The sequence below is a fragment of the Triticum aestivum genome, chromosome 1B (genome assembly GCF_018294505.1).
Source record: "Triticum aestivum cultivar Chinese Spring chromosome 1B, IWGSC CS RefSeq v2.1, whole genome shotgun sequence".
Lineage (NCBI taxonomy): Eukaryota > Viridiplantae > Streptophyta > Magnoliopsida > Poales > Poaceae > Triticum > Triticum aestivum.
In genome coordinates, this window is record NC_057795.1 from 557658099 (window position 1) to 557676666 (window position 18568).

Genomic DNA, 18568 nt, shown 5'->3' on the forward strand with positions numbered 1-18568 from the left:
GTCTCCTCTAAGAAACGTGGTGCAAATCATGTACGCTTGTGTATCCTTCGCCATGAACCTGTTCGCAGTGGCCCTGTTCGTTGCAATCTGTGCGTCGCGACCTGTACACCATGGGCTATTTGCCGAGCGCCATGAAGGCGCCATGGTAGAGAGCCCGGGCTTGCGGTTGGGCCGCGTCGTTGGCGAGCTCCGGCAGCTCCCGAGTCATCTCCAACCAAGAACATGACACCTGAAAATAAAAGGCTTGGCGTAGACGATTTCCGACGGTGTCGGTTTGCTGTTTCGGTGCAGTCATCTCCGGCGGCGGCGACGGGATTACACGAGCGTCATCTCCGGTGACTGGCACATACTCTCCGCGTAGCGCATGCATGCTAGAGAGGAGACAGAAGAAAATAGATGTATTAGATCAAAATCTCACCCTTCGGAAACGTGAGCTTGGTGTTCATGTCGCTGGCGCCGGTGTTCTTGCCCGGCTGCGTTGGCCCGTCGATGCGATCTGGTCTTCTGCCGGCTGCGTGGCCGCGTAGATGTGTGATGGATGGGTGTGGGCGCTGGTGGTGAATGGATGGACGTTGGAGATGCGCGTGATGGATACTTGCGTACGTGAGTTATGGTGGATGAGGTGCAGCGTGATGGATGAGTACGAGCGCTCGCGAGTGGATGGATGGGCAGCCTTGCGGCGAGGGTTCTCCCTCTCTGGCCATGCGTGGATGTGCAGGGCGGCGGCGTCTACGCGTGCGTGCTTCCCCCTCCTCCGGGTGCACTCTCCCGATGGTCTTGAGGTCTCCTCCCACTGCTTTTCTCCTTGGCGATTACCTGAAATATTAGGGGCCAAGAGAACGAGATATATGTATATACCGCATGAGATGTCTCGTGATGGTTGTTTCCGTGGAGCTAGCTTGGACAAGTCCACATGAAGCGGCCAAGTGTGCGCCCCCGCCGGCGGCGCAACTTCCCGGCCTTGCGGACACGACCATCGTTGACTCCGGCCGCCGGCACGCTGCCACCGCTGCTTCCTTTACATGGGCGCATGTGTGGGGGCGCCGTCGCACGCCACCAAGGGCTCACGCATCTCCTGCGTCCAGCCTCTGGTTTCTTGGCTGTCCCGGGCGCACGCGCCGTGCGCGCTGCCGCGGCATCGTCCTCGCCTCCCTGGGTCGCCTCCATATACTGTACCTGTTAGATCGAGAGGAGAAAAGAACATACACGTATCATGGATGCAAAGAAGTTAGACATCCATGCATGATGTCTTCGGACAACTTCGGTAGCTGCAGCCTGCAGGCACGAAGAATGATAGCTTGGACGTGGTAACGGCCACGTCACCTTTGCCGCACGCCGGCGCGTCTTGAGGATCAGACACTGCCAACGCCGTCTTCGGCGCCGCGCTGCCACCTTCTTCGATAGGGGGCGTTCCGCCGCGGCTGCCGGCGTTGAGCTCCTGCTAGTACACCACGGCCGCTGCAGCTGGACAGGAGGCAGGTGCTACGCCGGCGCGTCCTCCACACGCGGCCGCGTCACTGCTGCCTGATCTCCTCGACGCAGCCGCCACGGACGCGTCTCCTTTCCTCGTGCCTCCTGATGGATACGTATGTGCTGCTTATATAGGCAAGCTCTAGGGTAGCAAATGAACGAGAGAGATTAGAGTGCGCCGCCGCGGGGCTGTTGGCTGGCCCGATCCTTGCGCCGTGACTCGCTTATCTCCTGTGCACGTCAAACCGACCGTACCAATCCTTTTGGTAGATAAGGATGCAAAGCTAACCAACTCGCATGCCAATATCAGCCAGGGTCGTTCGGCCACGTGCGTACGATTGTGAGTTGATGCATGGGTTGCATGTACGTGTTGAGCTTAGCTTAGACATACGTGCTAACCAACTATGTAGCTAACAAGCCATTAGGCCAGGTCATGGGCTGATTGTGTCAAGCCCAATTAATTAAGTCAAGAGACTAGCAAAATACTTGATGAAAATATACACGTACAGGTCTCCTTACTTGCACAATATCACTTGCATTTTTTTTAAATCCTCTGAGCTTATCATATATGTCTAATTGATAAACCATGACAAAATATCGTCAAACAAAGCTTAATGCTAACGCCATTCCTATAAATCCACCTAGCTCCAATGAAATGCTTAATGCTAACGCCATCATCGGCATTGCCTCATCAAGGTCATTGCTGCATCCAGCTTGCGACCTTTATACATTGAGGGGGACCACATGCTAGCGCAAAAATGGAGTTTTTTATGAAAAAATAAAACCTATTTTCACAAATTCAAAAGTAATCGCAAGCATGTCAATGAACACACCTAAAATATAAGAGTAGAACAGCACCATCCTGAACTAAAAAAAAGTATCATTATCCTAATAACTAAATAGAAAAACGGGTCTATTCTAGTAATCCATTGGAACATTCAACCAAGGCAAAAAACAAAAGTAAACTCCACATAGAGTAGTCCGGCTATCACCGAGTGCGGCTAATCTGCACCCGGGCTCATCTGCACCCATGCTTAGAAAAAAAATTCAAAAAAAATACTAGAAAAATTCAAAAAAAAATCAATTTTTTTTGTGGTGGTAGATAATTTGATGCGTGAGGTGCGCCCCAAAATTCATCTCATTTGAGCATCTGAGTAGCTCTCGGCAAAAAAGACAAAATCAGGGTCTGTAAAAATGTTCACTGTTCACGCACTGTTTTGACCCGATTTGTCTTTTTTGCCGAGAGCTGCTCAGATGTCCAAATGAGATGAATTTTGGGGCGCACCTCACGCGTCAAATTATCTACCACCATAAAAAATTTGGAATTTTTTGAATTTTTCTAGTATTTGTTTTGAACTTTTTGCTGAGAGAGAGCAGACGAGCCCGGGCACCGTTTTGAGTTTTCGGGCTATCACCAGCCTACCCAACCCTTGTACAACACTTCCCACACTGGCATGTTGGTCCTACCTTTAGGCCTCTACCCTTGTCCTGCCAGGAATAGGAGTGCTTGTGCATATCGCACAAACCCATTCGGGTTGCCTACAACCAATGATAGAAATCCTAGTTTCATCCTATGTTTTTTAAACTCTGTTTTGCTTTAGTTTACCTCATTCGGTCACTCAGTATTCAATTATTTACTTTAAATTTTGCTCAAACTTGAATACTGAACTTCATGAAAAGACTAAGGGAGGAAAGGGGATACACTGCTTTGGACGTTTCTCACTTAATATTCTGTTAGATACTAACGAGAATCAACGAGACACAAGATACACAGATTTTTACGTGAAAACCCTTGCGGGAGAAAACCACGGACGCACGAAGGCGCAATCACCATGATGGAGGAGTATTACAAGTACGAGACGACAGACCGTCTTAGGTGCGACTACATGGGGTATATATGAGGGGCAACACAAAGGAGTCATTGTAGGACAAGTAAACGAGTTGTACTCGTACGCGTCGGTACCAACGCAAAGGCCCACACCGTATGTACTACGTCTAGTCCAATACGGTACTAGAATTTAGATCATAATTTAACAATCTTCAACTTGATCCAAATTCCCTCCAATAGTCAAAGAAAGTGAATAACTCCATCCAAATCAGCATAAACACCTTGTGCGTCAAAGTCCATAGGACTAATGAGAAATACCAACTAAGCCTAAGCAAAGCTCAAACTTATTGGTCGGAACTGGATTTGTCATCATATCAGCAGGATTATCATGAGTACTTATCTTGCATACCTTCAAATCACCTTCAGCAACAACATCTCGAATATAGTGATATCTGACATCAATGTGCTTTGTTCTCTCATGGTACATTGGATTCTTGGTAAGATATATAGCACTTTGACTGGGGAACAACTTGTGTAGAATCTGAGCTTGCTGTACAAAAATAGAAGAAATGATGTTGGGCCGTTGGATGAGAGATCGATGGCACAGGTCTGGATGGAGGGATCTTTGCACAAAATTTACAAAAAGGTCCAGCGCTACAAGCAAATTTGCTTTCGCTGCCCTCCGTAGTCTCTACCAAATCCTTACACAGCGAGGGCACAGGATCGAAAATTCCTCGGCGGCGGGGGCGGCCGCTCAAATCCTGAGCCAAGCCGGGCGGGCTCGCGCAGCAAAGATGTTGATCCATCTCCTCTCCAATGGCTCCTAACCGTTTCGTCGCCAGTGGCGCAGTTTGAGGCAGATTAGATCGGATTCCTTACCTCCTCCCCACTCTCAGGCTCCCAGATCAGCTCGCGACCGTCCTCCTCCACCCCCCACCCCCACTCCCTCTCGTGATTCAGCACTAGCTCTCGGAGGTCGTGGATCCTCGCCTTCTTCCTGGCCGGCCGCTTCTAGTTCTCCGAACCCACCACGGTTCTTCGTTCTTCAGGTAAATATAAATGTTTAATTTTTATTAGCTATGAGATTGGTAGTACATCTCTGTAGTTTTTTATTCTTTCTACTTGTTATTGTTGAATTTGTCCATTTAGTTGCTGGGTATTGTGTATTGCCAACAGAAGAACAATGAACAACAGCTTGAGTACAGTAGAAGCAGATCTGTTCTGGGGTGATGCTTATGTTTGTTGGATTCTTATTTTACTCAGACGCAACATGTTGATTAGTGTTGTGACATAATTATGGTATTGTGTATTGCTACCATGAGCAGCGCACCAAGTGTACATAAACGCTAACTGGTTTCTAGCAGGAAGCAATACACTAGCAAATCTAGCTATTCTGGCGATTCTTCAGTGGCAAGCCAAAACGCACACGCATGAGACACAGTGGCTATTATTTTCTCTCTCTCCATGCAAAGATACATATGCTGATGCATGTATATATACGCGCCCGTGCAGCCGACTTGTACAACTCTGAATCTATTTCAAACTAGTTACTTCCCTAATCTAATCACTAGGACTACAATAGGAAACAAACAACTATTCGCTATGGACAAGTTTGTTAATTCCAACAGCTTGGTGGATCGCTGCTAGACAACTTTCCAATCAGCTGAAGCAAATGGAACAAGTTGATATGTTGTGGTTTTGTAATGATGGTAGTTGTTGGCCTCAATTTCTACTGCTTTTGCTTTGCGCTGTGTCGGATACCTTTTTAGCTTGCCCAGTACATGGGTTACTTTAGCCTCCCTTGCTCTAGTGTTAAACTCGAACACTTGTATTCTTTAGATTTTTTTTGCCCTTTCTCTGCAGCAACACATTGGTTTTACAGAAATGAAATAGGAGGGGGGAGCTCTCTTTTTTTCATAAAGAAGTTTTGATATTGTATCAAAAAACACAGATCTGAATTTAAAATTGTACGTCATACCCAAACTCTTGAATTTCTATGCAGAAAGGGAATATGTACTATAATTCCAAACGCTCCATGGAAGGAATTGAATTCCTACACAATAGTTTGTGTAGCATTGAGTTGGGTTTAGCCCAACTAGTTTCGGCTGTACCATGCAATACACAAGAAAATGAGGAGTAGTGTATCGGGAGCATCATTCCAAAGCATGTTACCATCCTCACACCTAAGGATATCAATGCAAGGGGCACATGCTCTAGAATAAAGGGGCATAGGGATGGTGTGAGGAGTGGATCTGGTGAGAAGAGAAGGCCTGGAATTCATCAAAAAGTCGCGCGCAAATGCAACATTTGTAAGGAAATGGTGTTTCATGATGCAAGAACATGTTCTAAGAAACAAACGACAAAACAATAGAGGTTTGTGCTTCTTCTTGCTTCGAAGACTACCACTTATTTGTCTTGCTATGACCACTCAACTAGGTTGATTTAAACGATTAGGCATACATAGATAATTTACCAGAGATATGTGTGCCTTCCATTTTAAGGACCTATGGTATCGCTACAGCAAGGAGTATATGATTTAGTACTATTCCTTCATCCATGACATGAGCCTATCTGGCATCTTGTTCATTTATATTTTCCTGTGTTGTTGTGGTTTTCTTATTATTGAAGGTATAATATAATGCATGCCACCAAGTTTGTTGTTTATAGCTATCAAATTTGAATAATAATTTACATCTACAGGGCATTGATAAAACTCCCTTTAAATTGCTCAATGCCACTTATTTGTCGTTCCCATTTGTGCACCAATCATGGAATTGTAATCCATTTATCGTAGGTCTATAATGGAATAATGAACTATGCTGCAACAAAATATTTGTACTCTCTCTGTTATGTTTCCTAGGTTGGAGTGCTGAATGAAGCTGGACATATAGAACGACTGTCTCTCTTCTCAAGATATGCCATTTGGTATATGTTGTTGACTGACCCCTATTTACTTGTGTGTTCACCTAGGTAGATTGAGCTGATCAAGTGTATAAGAGCCCATGGAGGTTGTCATCTCTTTCCCAGCATGAAGCTCGATTGCTAGGAAGCACTAACACGAGGCAAAACGACAGATATTTTCAGTCTTGTACCAGCAAGATGCTTGTTGGGCGATGATAATTTCAGCCTTTACCACTTGGTCTTGCCGGCCATGTACTAAAAATGATCTGTATGGCTCATGTACCCAAGTACTCAAATGCTTGCTGAGCACTGATAATTTCAGTCCTTAATTTGCTCTACTTCCAGTTTGACATGTATGCGTGGTTCTACTTGCCTCTTCGTGATGTGTTCTCATGTACTGAAATGCTTGCCGAGCAGCTACAATTTCAATCATTAGGTTGCTATATTTCCAGTTTGACATGTATGTGTGATTCTACCTGATCCAGGATGGCTTATTATCCCATGTGCTCAAATATTTGTTATATATACGCTTGTTTCTTAGTGACCAAGATGTTCAACTCTCTTGAAAAGTTAGTGGTGTAACATAAATGTGTCTGGATTTTGTGCAGTAAATATTTGCTCAGATTTTATATGAGACTAGTTGTTTCAAACTAAGAGATGGGCATCAGCAAAGTTCATGTCTGAAAATAGTTGTATTTCACGAAAACTTGAGGTGCATAATGCAAAATGTCCTATTTCATGTCTAACTATCAGAGGGGGTTTTCTATAAAGTCTACATTAAGTGGGCCGAGACCCCTCCACCTAAATCTGTACTATTGATCTCCAATCTAGTGGTCCAGGATGTCTTTTTCTATTTTTGTACAGCAAGATCAGATTCTACACAAGTCGTTCCCCTTTGACTCTCACTAAATATGGTAGGGCAAGATGAATCTCCACAAAGCTCAGTGTACAAACTTCTGAACCAGATAGCTTATTTGCAAGCCTTAGAAATAGCCATATACTCGGCATCAGTAGTGGAACAAGCCACAATAGACTGCAAAGTTGCTCTCCAACTCACAGCACAACCACCAATGGTGAAAACATAACCTGTGAGTGGTCTTATCTTATCCAAATCACCACCAAAATCAGAATCAACAAAACCAACAAGTCCATCTCCAGTTTTCCCAAACTGTAAATAAGCATTAGAAGTACCTCACAGGTATCTGAAAATCCACTGAACTGCTTTCCAATGCTCTTTTCCGGGATTAGCCATGTATCTACTGACAACACTCAATGCATAAGATAATCCGGGCGAGAACAAACCATGGCATACATAAGTGAACCAACTGCACTTGAATAGGGAACTCTAGACATGTACTCAATATCTGCATCTGACTTAGGGCATAAAGCTGATGACAATTTAAAGTGTGCAGCTAATGGAGTACTTACTGGCTTGGCATTATGCATATTAAAACGATGAAGAACTTTATCAATATACCCCTTCTGACTTAGATGTACTTTTCCAGATGGTCTATCTCTGGATATTTTCATGCCAAGTATTTTCTTTGCCGCACCCAAATCATTCATCTCAAATTCATTACTCAGTTGCTTCTTTAGTTCATTAATCTCTGACATACTCTTTGCAGCAATAAGCATATCATCAACACAAAGGAGCAAATAAGTAGTTGAACCGTTAACAGTTTTCAAATAAACACAACTATCATAATTAGACCTTTTGAAACCTTGAGAGAGCATAAAAGTGTCAAATCTCTTATACCACTGTCTAGGGCATTGCTTCAATCCATAAAGAGATTTCTTTAACTTGCAGACAAGCTTTTCTTTTCCAGGAATAACAAAACCTTCAGGTTGTTCCATATAAATATCCTCTTCTAATTCTCCATGTAAGAATACAGTTCTAACATCCGATTGTTCAAGCTCAAGATCATGCATGGCAACAATACTGAGTAAAGTGTGAATAAGCTATGCTTCACAACAGGAGAAAAGAGTTTGTTATAGTTAATACCTGGAATCTGGCTATAACCTTTAGCAACTAACCTTGCTTTATATCGTGTCTCATCATTAGGAGAAACACCTTCTTTCCTCTTGAAACCCCACTTGCAACGAATAGGTTTCTTCTCTCTAGGTACTTTTACTAAATCCCAAGTGCCATTCTTTTCAAGTGATTCCATCTCATCGTGCATAGCAGTCATCCACTTATTACTATAACCCGAAATAATAGCCTCGGAATATGAAGAAGGCTCAACATTACCTTCAGTTTCCTCTGCAACAGATAAAGCAAAAGAAACAATATTGCACTCTTCAATTAACCTGTCAGGTTTATTAATACCCTACCTAACTCTATCACGTGCAAGATTCCAACTGGGTGGAACAATAGGCTGATTTGGAGTGGGAGTGACATGTTCATCATCAATGACGGGTTCATCATGTGCATCAACAATTTCATTACCAGATGTATCACCGGTTTCAATAACATGCTCCACCTGAACAGTAGGTTGTTGTTCACTCTCAACAGGAACATTAGTAGATGGAACATCATGTAACATAGCAGTTTCCTTAAAGATAATATTTCTGCTAATAACAACCTTCTGGGTTTCAGGATTCCACAATTTAAAACCTTTAACACCAGACTTATAACCAAGAAAGGTGCACTTAACGGCCCTAGGCTCCAACTTTCCATTATCAACATGAGCATAAGCAGTGCAACCAAAAACTCTCAACTGTGAATAATCAGCAAGTGAACCAGACCATACCTCAATTGGAGTTTTTTTATTAAGAGCAATAGATGGTGAACAATTAATGAGATAACAAGCAGTAGAAGTGGCCTCAGCCCAAAAACGCCTATGCAAACCTGCATTGGACAACATGCAACGGGCTCTGCAAATAATGGTCATGTTCATACGCTCAGCAACACCGTTTTGTTGAGGAGTATAAGGAACGGTGTAATGTCTGACAATGCCTTCAGACTAGCAATAATTCTTAAATTGCTTAGAACAGAATTCCATACCATTATCAGTGTGAAGTATCTTTACCTTCTTTTCAGTTTGTCTTTCAATCATAATCTTCCACTCCTTAAATGCTGAGAATGCTTCATATTTATAGTTCAAGAAATAAGGCCAAACTTTTCTCGAATAATCAGCAATAATAGTCAGTATGTAACTTGCACCACCTAGTGACTTCTTGCGAGATGGTCCCCATAAGTCAGAGTGGACATAAACAAGAATACCTTCAGTTGTATGAGTCGAAGTGTTGAACTTCACCCTCGTGTGCTTGCCGAAGATACAATGCTCACAAAATTTCAATTTACCCAGTTCATATCCATCAAGAAGACCTCTCTTATTTAACTCTCCTAAACCAAGTTCACTCATATATCCAAGACGCATATGCCAAAGATTAGAAGCATCACAATCAGAACTCTTTGAAATAACTGGAGTAGCGTTACCTAAAACGGTAAAACCTCGAAGGTAATAAAGACCATTGGTCGAACTTAAGTCACCTTTCATCACAACAAGGGAGCCTTTGGTGACCTTCAAAACACTATCTCCACCTGAATACTTGTACCCCTTTGCATCAAGGGCACTCACAGAGATAAGATTTCTCTTCATCTTCGGAATATACCGAACATCTATCAAAGTTCTGATTGTGCCATCAAACATTTTGATTCGAACGGAACCTATGTCTTCAATCTTGCATGGTGAATTATCAAAACCCAAAACGGAACTAGCAGAAGTAGTGGAATCAAAAGTATTAAACCAATCTCTATGTGGACACATATGAAAAGTGCATGTGGTGTCAAGTACCCACTCATCATTGGTCTCAGCACATTCAGCAATCACGACAAGAGCATCATCAGAACTATCATCACGAGCAACGTTAGCAGAATTTTCACCTTGTTTTTTTAACTTTCTTATTTTCTTTATTCCGCAACTTGAAACACTCTGAGATGTCATGCCCGTCTCTCTTGCAATATCTGCAATACTTCTTGTCTCTGGATTGCGACCGGCCCCTATAACCGTTTTTACTTTTGCCTCTGTTTCCATTATGTGAGTTCTTCTCCTTTGTCCTACCACAAACAGATAATCCCTTGGCTTGGGATGAACTCGAACCATCATGAGGCATCATTAATTTCATCTTTTCCTTAGAGTTCAAAGCTTCATAAACTTCATTAAGTGTGAGAGTATCACGACTGTATAATATGGTGTCTCTAAAATTGGTATAAGAACTTGGCAGTGAACAAAGTAACATTAAAGCAGTATCTTCCTCTTCATACTTAACCTCCATCGCAGCTAGATCAGATATGATCTCTTTAAATTCTGAAATATGATTCAAAACATTACCTCCCTTGGGTAACCTGTGCAGGAAGAACTTTTGCTTCAGATGCATCTTGCTGGTGAGATCTTTAGTCATGCAAATCCCTTCCAGCTTTAACCATAGAGCGGCGGCAATTTTATCGCTCAAAAATTCCTGCAAAATATTATTATGCAAATGGAGTTGTATTTATGACAAAGCCTTACAATCAATTCTTTTCTTTTCATCACTCCAGTCCTGAATTATATTCTTCCCAAAACTATCCAGTGCTTCATCATAGTCGGACTGTGCCAACAACGCCCGCATCTTGACTTGCCATAGGGTAAACCTTGTGTCACGATCCAGCAGCGGAAAATCATACTTCATGAAAGCCATGAATAAATAAATCTATGTACAAAAAGTAGTACAAGCCAATAAAAAATTTCTTGATAGAATTAATATGCGAAGCAAAGAACTAAAAAACCATAGCACTTGGTAGCCTTCGGGTAGACGTAGCGATTGAAGAAAAAGCTAATCTGAACTTGTAGCTCAGCTTGGCCTTCACGTGAGTAGTATATGGTGGCTGCCTCAGGACTTGAATCTAGTACTTGCAGCAAGGACGGGTCAGTGGATTTGACGTGCGGTGCTGCGGCTTTGATTCCGTTGCCTTGCTTTATCCACGTGAGCAGTCGCGGAAGTCGGATAAGACATCAACGCTTGCAGCACAAAATCCTGTCGGTCTCAGCGACAGGAGCGATTGGATGAATCACATCTGGCGGCACGCGGCAGAGTACGGTGACTGCTTTGGATAGCGATGGAAACAGAACGCCTGTCGAACTCGGCTTCTTCGTAAGACAACCCAGCGGAATCGATATGGACGGATCGCCTCGCGAGCAGCGGCGCATAGAAACGCAACCCTAATTCTCTCGATCTCAAATCTCGTATACTGAACCTCCACTCTGATACCACTTGTTAAATAATAACGAGAATAAACGTGACACAAGAAACACATATTTTTATGTGGAAACCCTTGCGGGAGAAAACCACGGACGCACGAAGGCGCAATCACTATGATGGAGGAGTATTACAAGCATGAGACGACAGACCGTCTTAGGTGCGACTACATGGGTATATATGAGGGGCAACACATAGGAGTCCTTGTAGGCCAAGTAAACGAGTTGTACTCGTATGCGTCGGTACCAATGCAAAGGCCCACACCGTATGTACTACGTCTAGTCCAATACGGTACTAGAGGCACCGAGGTTCATAATTTAACATATTCAATGAGGGTGCTCATAGCAAACGCAAGCTTAAGGTATTCGACCTACTTCCACTCCAAAAAATGTACTCTACAAATCAAGATTTCTTGGAAGAAATAGACTGCTTTATGAATTATGATCCATTTAGGTCTATGGACTCATAGTCATGAAATCATCAAGTTTCCGTATTTGAGATGAGGTGAATGGGAGTAACACTTTATTTGGGAATCAAAATCCATGTCTATAAGTATATGATTTGCCAATATCATCAACATGCACTAGCTATGTTCCAAATCCAGAACAATGTTAGTAATAGTATTATTACCCCTCCTAAACAAATGGTCATACTTTGTTTGTTTCTTGTGTGCCCTTTCATACGTAGTACCGTACTACAAATAACTACGGAATTCATTCTTGAGATACAAAAATCATACATACTTCTAGGTGAGACACTAAAGTCCGAAGTTACAACACGGCTTCTCTCTATAAGATACCAACACTTGAAGCAATTCTATCATGCTCATCTCCTTTATGTATAGGGAGAACATGAAAGGGAGTGTGTAAGATGGCACTGAACAACATCACAAGTTTAGTGGTGACATGTGTTGAGAACGGGATGCATCGGAGATTTGCACCACCGTGGCAAATGATCTTTCAGCTAGCATAATTCATAAACATTCCGCCTTCAATAGTCATCTAGTTCTAATCGGCTTTGCATGTCTAGCTGTAAGCAAGTTGACTGCATGTCACAAGATTGAACGTGCCGTTCACCCACATGAGGATGGTCGTCTCCCTCACAGGCTAGGACGCTCTCAGTTGGAGCTGCTCCTAGCCAAACCATCTCTTCTCCCTTGTCGCTAAACTGAATTTTACGCCCGACAAGGAATTTACGCTCCAAGAGGATTTTATGCTCCTCCCTGAGATTTTATGCAACCTTCTTCTCACAGTAATGCCTCTCAATAACCCCCAACAGATGTACCGACGAAGAACACAATGGCTTTGCCGAGAAATGCTTCTTTGGTGATCATTGTGGCTATATTGTTTCTCCTGCCAACACCTTTTCTATTGTTCAGTGCAATGCATATATACAACAGCTATGACAGCCTCGGGCTAACACCATGATCCATTTCCTATGCTCCCATTCAGGTTGTGTGAAACAACCATAGTAATACAAGACTCTCTAACACATCACTCAGCAAACATGCAAACAAACTTACAAACTCAGCGATTCTCTTCGCACAAACTGATCGTCCAGCCCGTCTGGATCCATCCCGCACATGCCTTTCCGCCTCACACGACCATGCCGCATCCCACAACACCACATCTTCACGTTGCCATAGGCATCGCAAGGCTTCTTTTATGAGATACCAATACTTGAAGCAACTATAGCAACACTTGCTATGCTCCTCAATGCGAAGAAAACCTCAAGAAAGCAAGCAAGCAACTAGCACTCCACTTGCCAACTATAGCAGCATTGGAGCATGATACGTCTCCGTCGTATCTAGGGGTGGACATATAACCCGAAAACCAATTGACCGGACCGATTTAACCTGAACCGAAGCCGAAGTGACCGAAACCGAGTTGTTCGGTACTATGCTCGGTTAGTGATAGAGAAACCGAATTTAGTTCGGTGATTTCGGTCTACATAGTTGGTCAACCGAATTGACCGAAGCACCGAGGCCCACTGCTCACTATGTCTCGCGTCCTCCGTAATTAGTTCCCATTTGTACGCTCTGTGCTGCCAACCACCGAACATCAATTGCTCCTTCCAAAAAAAATCAATTAAATTAATGCGTGTTAATGTGTAGCTAGTAGCAAAGCTGCCATCTTGCTGCGTGGTTGGAGGTGCATCGCTGGCCAGTGCCGCAATGCGAAATAACAGAAAAGTGCGGCAGGAGGACATGGCGATGGGACGTAGGCAAGAAACCAGGTAGGATGGGGCCAGCTAGGCATCAAGCCTGTCTGCCGTAGCACCAGCGGAGACGATAAAACCAGTTGTGATCGCGGCCACGGCGGAACTCGACCTACGGCAAATCAACACAACTCCGTGGCCAGTAATATCATCTTGGGAAACGCTTCTTATCATACGTGGGGCAAAACATCAGACTTATTGAATAATGCTTTAGTCAACTCATCCAAAAGTCTGAACTGATGGAGGGAGGCGGGTAATACTGCGTTTGCAGAGTCTTGAACTCAAGACCTCTTGGCTCTAATACCATATTGAATTAATGCTCCAGCCAACTCATCCAAAAGTCTGAACTGATGGAGGGAGGTGGGCAATATATTTCAGCAAGACTGACCGGAAGCCATTGATTCGTTTCCCATCCAATGGTTGTGAGCTCTCAGTAAGGCTGGTCAAAGTGAAGAGTAACTTAGACTAGTAACATGCTTTTGTTACTAGTCCATGTTACTATCTTCATAAAGGATAGTAACATATGAATGACAACATACAAGCCTTCATTAATTGAGGCATAGACTCATTTTACCTCGGGGTGTGTTATAATACGGTAACATATTATGTTACCGCAAGCATCTCGCCCCTCATTAACTCCATCCCACATAAGCAAATTTGTCTTGAGATGTGTCATGTTACTACCTAAGTTACTCCCACTATGACTAGCCTAAATATATCCTTCTCTGACCTCCCATGAATCAAGCATCGACGTTGCCCTTACTTTTCGTCCGGTCCTCTCTCATTGCTCAGTTTATCCTCCCGTATCTCTCGGCTCATTCCAACTGACCTCACCGTCGATTTGGTCATAACTCCGTGTAAAATGTAGGTTTTGAGGGAACTGGCTCAACCCTCTATTGGGTGGCCTATCACACACACATATATATAATGGTGTCATACAATTCCTATAACAATATTGCTATGGATTACACAATAAGGCTTCAATACGAAGTCTAACACACTCCATCAATCTCAACTCACTCCTGAAGCATTTAGGAGGTTGAGATTGCGCCTACAGACCTCAAACATGGAAGAAGGTAGAGGCTTGGTGAAGATGTCTGCAAGTTGATCTTTTGAAGAGATAAACCTGACTTGTAGTAGCTTATGTGCGACACGTTCCCTCACAAAATGATAGTCAATCTCAATGTATTTAGTCCCTGCATGGAACACCGGGTTTGATGACAGAAACATAGCATCGATATTGTCACACCAGAGGACCGACGGATGTGGCTGAGCAACTCCTAGCTCTCGAAGTAGGGACTCAATCCATATAAGTTTAGCAGTCACATTGGTAACCGACTTGTACTCAGCCTCTGTGCTGCTGCGGGAAACAGTGGCTTGCTTGCGTGCACTCCAGGCGATCAGATTAGGCCCCAAGAACACTGCATGTCCCCCCGTAGATCGCCTGACATCTGGACACCCAGCCCAATCAACATCTGAGAATGCAGAAAGAACTCCAGAGGAACTGGGGAGCAGATGAAGACCAAAGGAGACAGTGAGACGCCCATAGCGCAATATGCGCTTCACAGCAGACCAGTGCACATCAGTAGGTGCATGAAGATACTGGCATACCCTGTTAACCGCAAAGGAGAGCTCGGGACGTGTGATCATCAGATACTGCAGGCCACCAACAATACTCTTGTACTCGGTAGCATCCTCGGGAGATAGAAAAGTACCGTCAGCAGTTGAAAGTTTGTCAGTGGAGGACATGGGTGTAGGCGATCTCTTGCACTTGAGCATACCAGCATGACATAGAAGATCAAGAGAGTACTTCTTCTGGGTGAGAGCCAAACTACCACGAGAATGATGAGCAACTTCAATATTCAGGAAGAAATGAAGTTGTCCCAAATCTTTAACTGCAAAATCACGACCAAGCGCAATCACAAGAGCATCAGCAGCCGCCGGAGAGGACCTAACGAGGACAATATCATCCACGTATGCAAGGAGGTACATGGTGACACTCGGTCGATGAAACAAGAACAGTGAAGTATCAGCCGTTGAAGGAATGAATCCATGAGTGCGTAAAGCTGAAGCCAGGCGAGCATGCCAGGCATGAGGCGCCTGTTTCAGTCCATAGAGAGCCTTTGTCAGACGACAGAGGTGATAAGGCTGAGTGTGATCAAGAAATCCAGGTGGCTGCCTCATGTAAACCTCCTCTTAGAGCAGTCCATGTAGAAAAGCGTTATGCACGTCAAGCTGGCAGAGAGACCATCCACGAGAAACTGCCAGATACAAAAGAAGTCGAATAGTGGTAGGCTTGACAACAGGGCTGAATGTATCCTCGTAGTCCAGTCCCTGACGCTGTTTAAAGCCCTTAGCCACAAGACGTGCTTTGTAGTGCTCAATGGAACCATCTGCATGTTTCTTCACCTTGAAAACCCACTTCGAATCAATGATGTTGACACGAGACGGAGGTGGAATAAGTATCCAGGTCTTATTTTGCATATGAGCATGATATTCTTGTTCCATAGCAGCCCTCCAGTGTGGGATACTCATAGCGGCTTGATAACTGCTTGGTTCAGCGGTTGGATCATCCACAACATGAGCTAGACAAGCAGCAAGGTATGTGACCGTGCCATCGGTGCGCTCCTTGGGACAAACGATGTCGCTGCGACTACACATGTGTGGACGCCGCGGAGCAACGACCACCGGAGCAGGCGGGGCGTCCGGAGCAGGCGAGGCCGGTGCAGCGAACTTCGGCGAAGAGGGATCGGGTGACAGCGGGCCGGGAGACGCGGACTGGGCGACATGGGCCCATGCGGCGTGTGGGTCACTGCAGGCCCTGGCGAAGTGGGCGGCAGTGAAGCCGGTGCAGATGGCAGGGGTGACGATGGAGGGGAGGCCAGGCGAGGAAGCGGCGGCGTAGGCCGCTCCATCACGGGATCTGACCCAACTATAGTAGCTGACATAGGCTCCGGCCTAGTGGTAGACGGGGCTCCCAAGGCGGGGTCGAGGGCGGGAGGCGGTGCATGCACATGCACCGGCCGATCAACATGCGCCACGGGCAGCGTAGTAGGTCCGTCAGGGAGAAGTTCCAGGCGAGCTCCACACCAGTTCCTGCACCATGATTAGGTAACAACACAGGCGAATATGCAACATCTTCAAATTGGCCAGGCATAAGAGGGGATGAATGCATAGATGGTGTTGTGGTGGATGACTGAGGCATGACAGAAAAAGGGAAGACATTCTCATCGAAAACAACATCCCAAGATATGTAGACTCGATTAGTTGGGACATGGAGACACTTGTAGCCTTTATAGAGAGAACTATACCTCAAGAACACACACTTTTTGGAGCGAAACTCAAGCTTGCGATCATTATAAAGACGAAGATGAGGCCAGCAAGCACACCCGAATACCTTGAAAAAGGTGTAGTCAGGAGTTTCATCCAAGAGAAGCTCAATAGGAATTTTCATATTAAGAACACGCATAGGTAATCTGTTAATGAGAAAACACGCGGTGGCAAAAGCATCACTCCAAAAGCGAAAAGGTATAGAAGCATGAGCAAGAAGTGTGAGGCCGGTTTCAACTATATGGCGATGTTTGCGCTCAACAGCGCCATTCTACTGATGTGTATGTGGGCATGACAAACAATGGGAGATCCCAAGCTTATTAAAGAAAGTGTTGAGGTTGCGATATCCCCCCCCCCAAACTGACTGAAAATGGATAATTTTATGCTTGAGTAGACATTCAACATGCAATTCACACACATATGTTTTGGGGAAACTGGCTCCACCCTCTATGGGATGGCCTATCACACACACACACACACACACACACACACACACACACACACACACATATATATATATATATATATATATATATAATGGTGTCATACAAGTCCTATATCAATATGGTATGGATTACACAATAAGGCTATAATACAAAGTCTAACACTCCGCCGCGGCAACGATATTAGCTCCCCTACATCATCCACTCATTGGACGGTCGTAGCCGCCATCTCCTGTGCAAGGCTTACCTCACCTGCCTGGAGGAATACCTGTCAGCACGTACTTTATATAGACAGGTCTTCTTCGTATCTTCGAAGCCCCTTTTCAGAACTGAAGGTACCATTGGAATAAGTCGTGATCCAGGCACTGTGACGACCGGCGTGTGTGTGCCAGGTCAAGTCCGGAGCAGTGCTGGCCAGCGTAGGGGCGTCAGGTCTGCGGAGTCAGGTCCTGTCATAGGTGTGCGTGCGTGTGTGTGCTCGTGGCGTCCGTGTGTGCCCATGTGTGTGTGTGGCGTGGTGGTCAGCCGCGTGAGTTAGCTAGCTAGGTACTTCCTCCGTCCGGGTTTATTGGGCCTGTTAGCCAAAACCCAAAGACCAAGGCAAGACATTAAAACTAACTAGTATAACGCCCGTGCGTTGCCACGGGCTCTTCAAAATTTATAATCAGTATCTTTCATTTATCATCCCCTCATATTGGGTGATTATGGGGTGCTCTAATTAGAAACACAACAATCAAATATTAGGAAATTTCACCGAACGAACAACAACGAATAATACGATATCTATCAAACGAATAAAATGAGGTCATATTTTTGGTCCGTCATGCACTTCTGTTGAAAAGTGCCTATCCCTTTTAGAATCAACCCACTGTTTGCTCGCACGCAAAAAAATACATCTCTAAAGTGGGGAACCGATTGGTGCCAAAAAGAACTTAAACTCCTATCCAATCTCGACTTCGTGCTCTTCCACTTCCATTGATAAAGATGGGACGTCAAGGGTTTCATCATGATGACCTCGAGCAGCCGCCGACATCCCTCCCCACATCTACCCCTACCCCCTGCTGCCGCTTGCACTGTCCTTGCTCCTCGAGGGAGCTAGGGACACAATGTTCTCTAGGATGGGCATGACCAGATCCACGAG

The 18568-nt window shown here is 44.6% G+C and overlaps 1 long non-coding RNA gene across 1 annotated transcript; it reads left to right on the forward strand.

The window, feature by feature from the left end:
- Nucleotides 1-4316: 4316 nt before the first annotated feature.
- LOC123094955 (uncharacterized) lies at nucleotides 4317-6676 on the forward strand. Its single transcript, XR_006446052.1, has 3 exons — nucleotides 4317-4347; nucleotides 5301-5671; nucleotides 6269-6676. It is a non-coding gene; the product is annotated as an uncharacterized lncRNA (long non-coding RNA).
- The last annotated feature ends 11892 nt before the right edge of the window (nucleotides 6677-18568 follow it).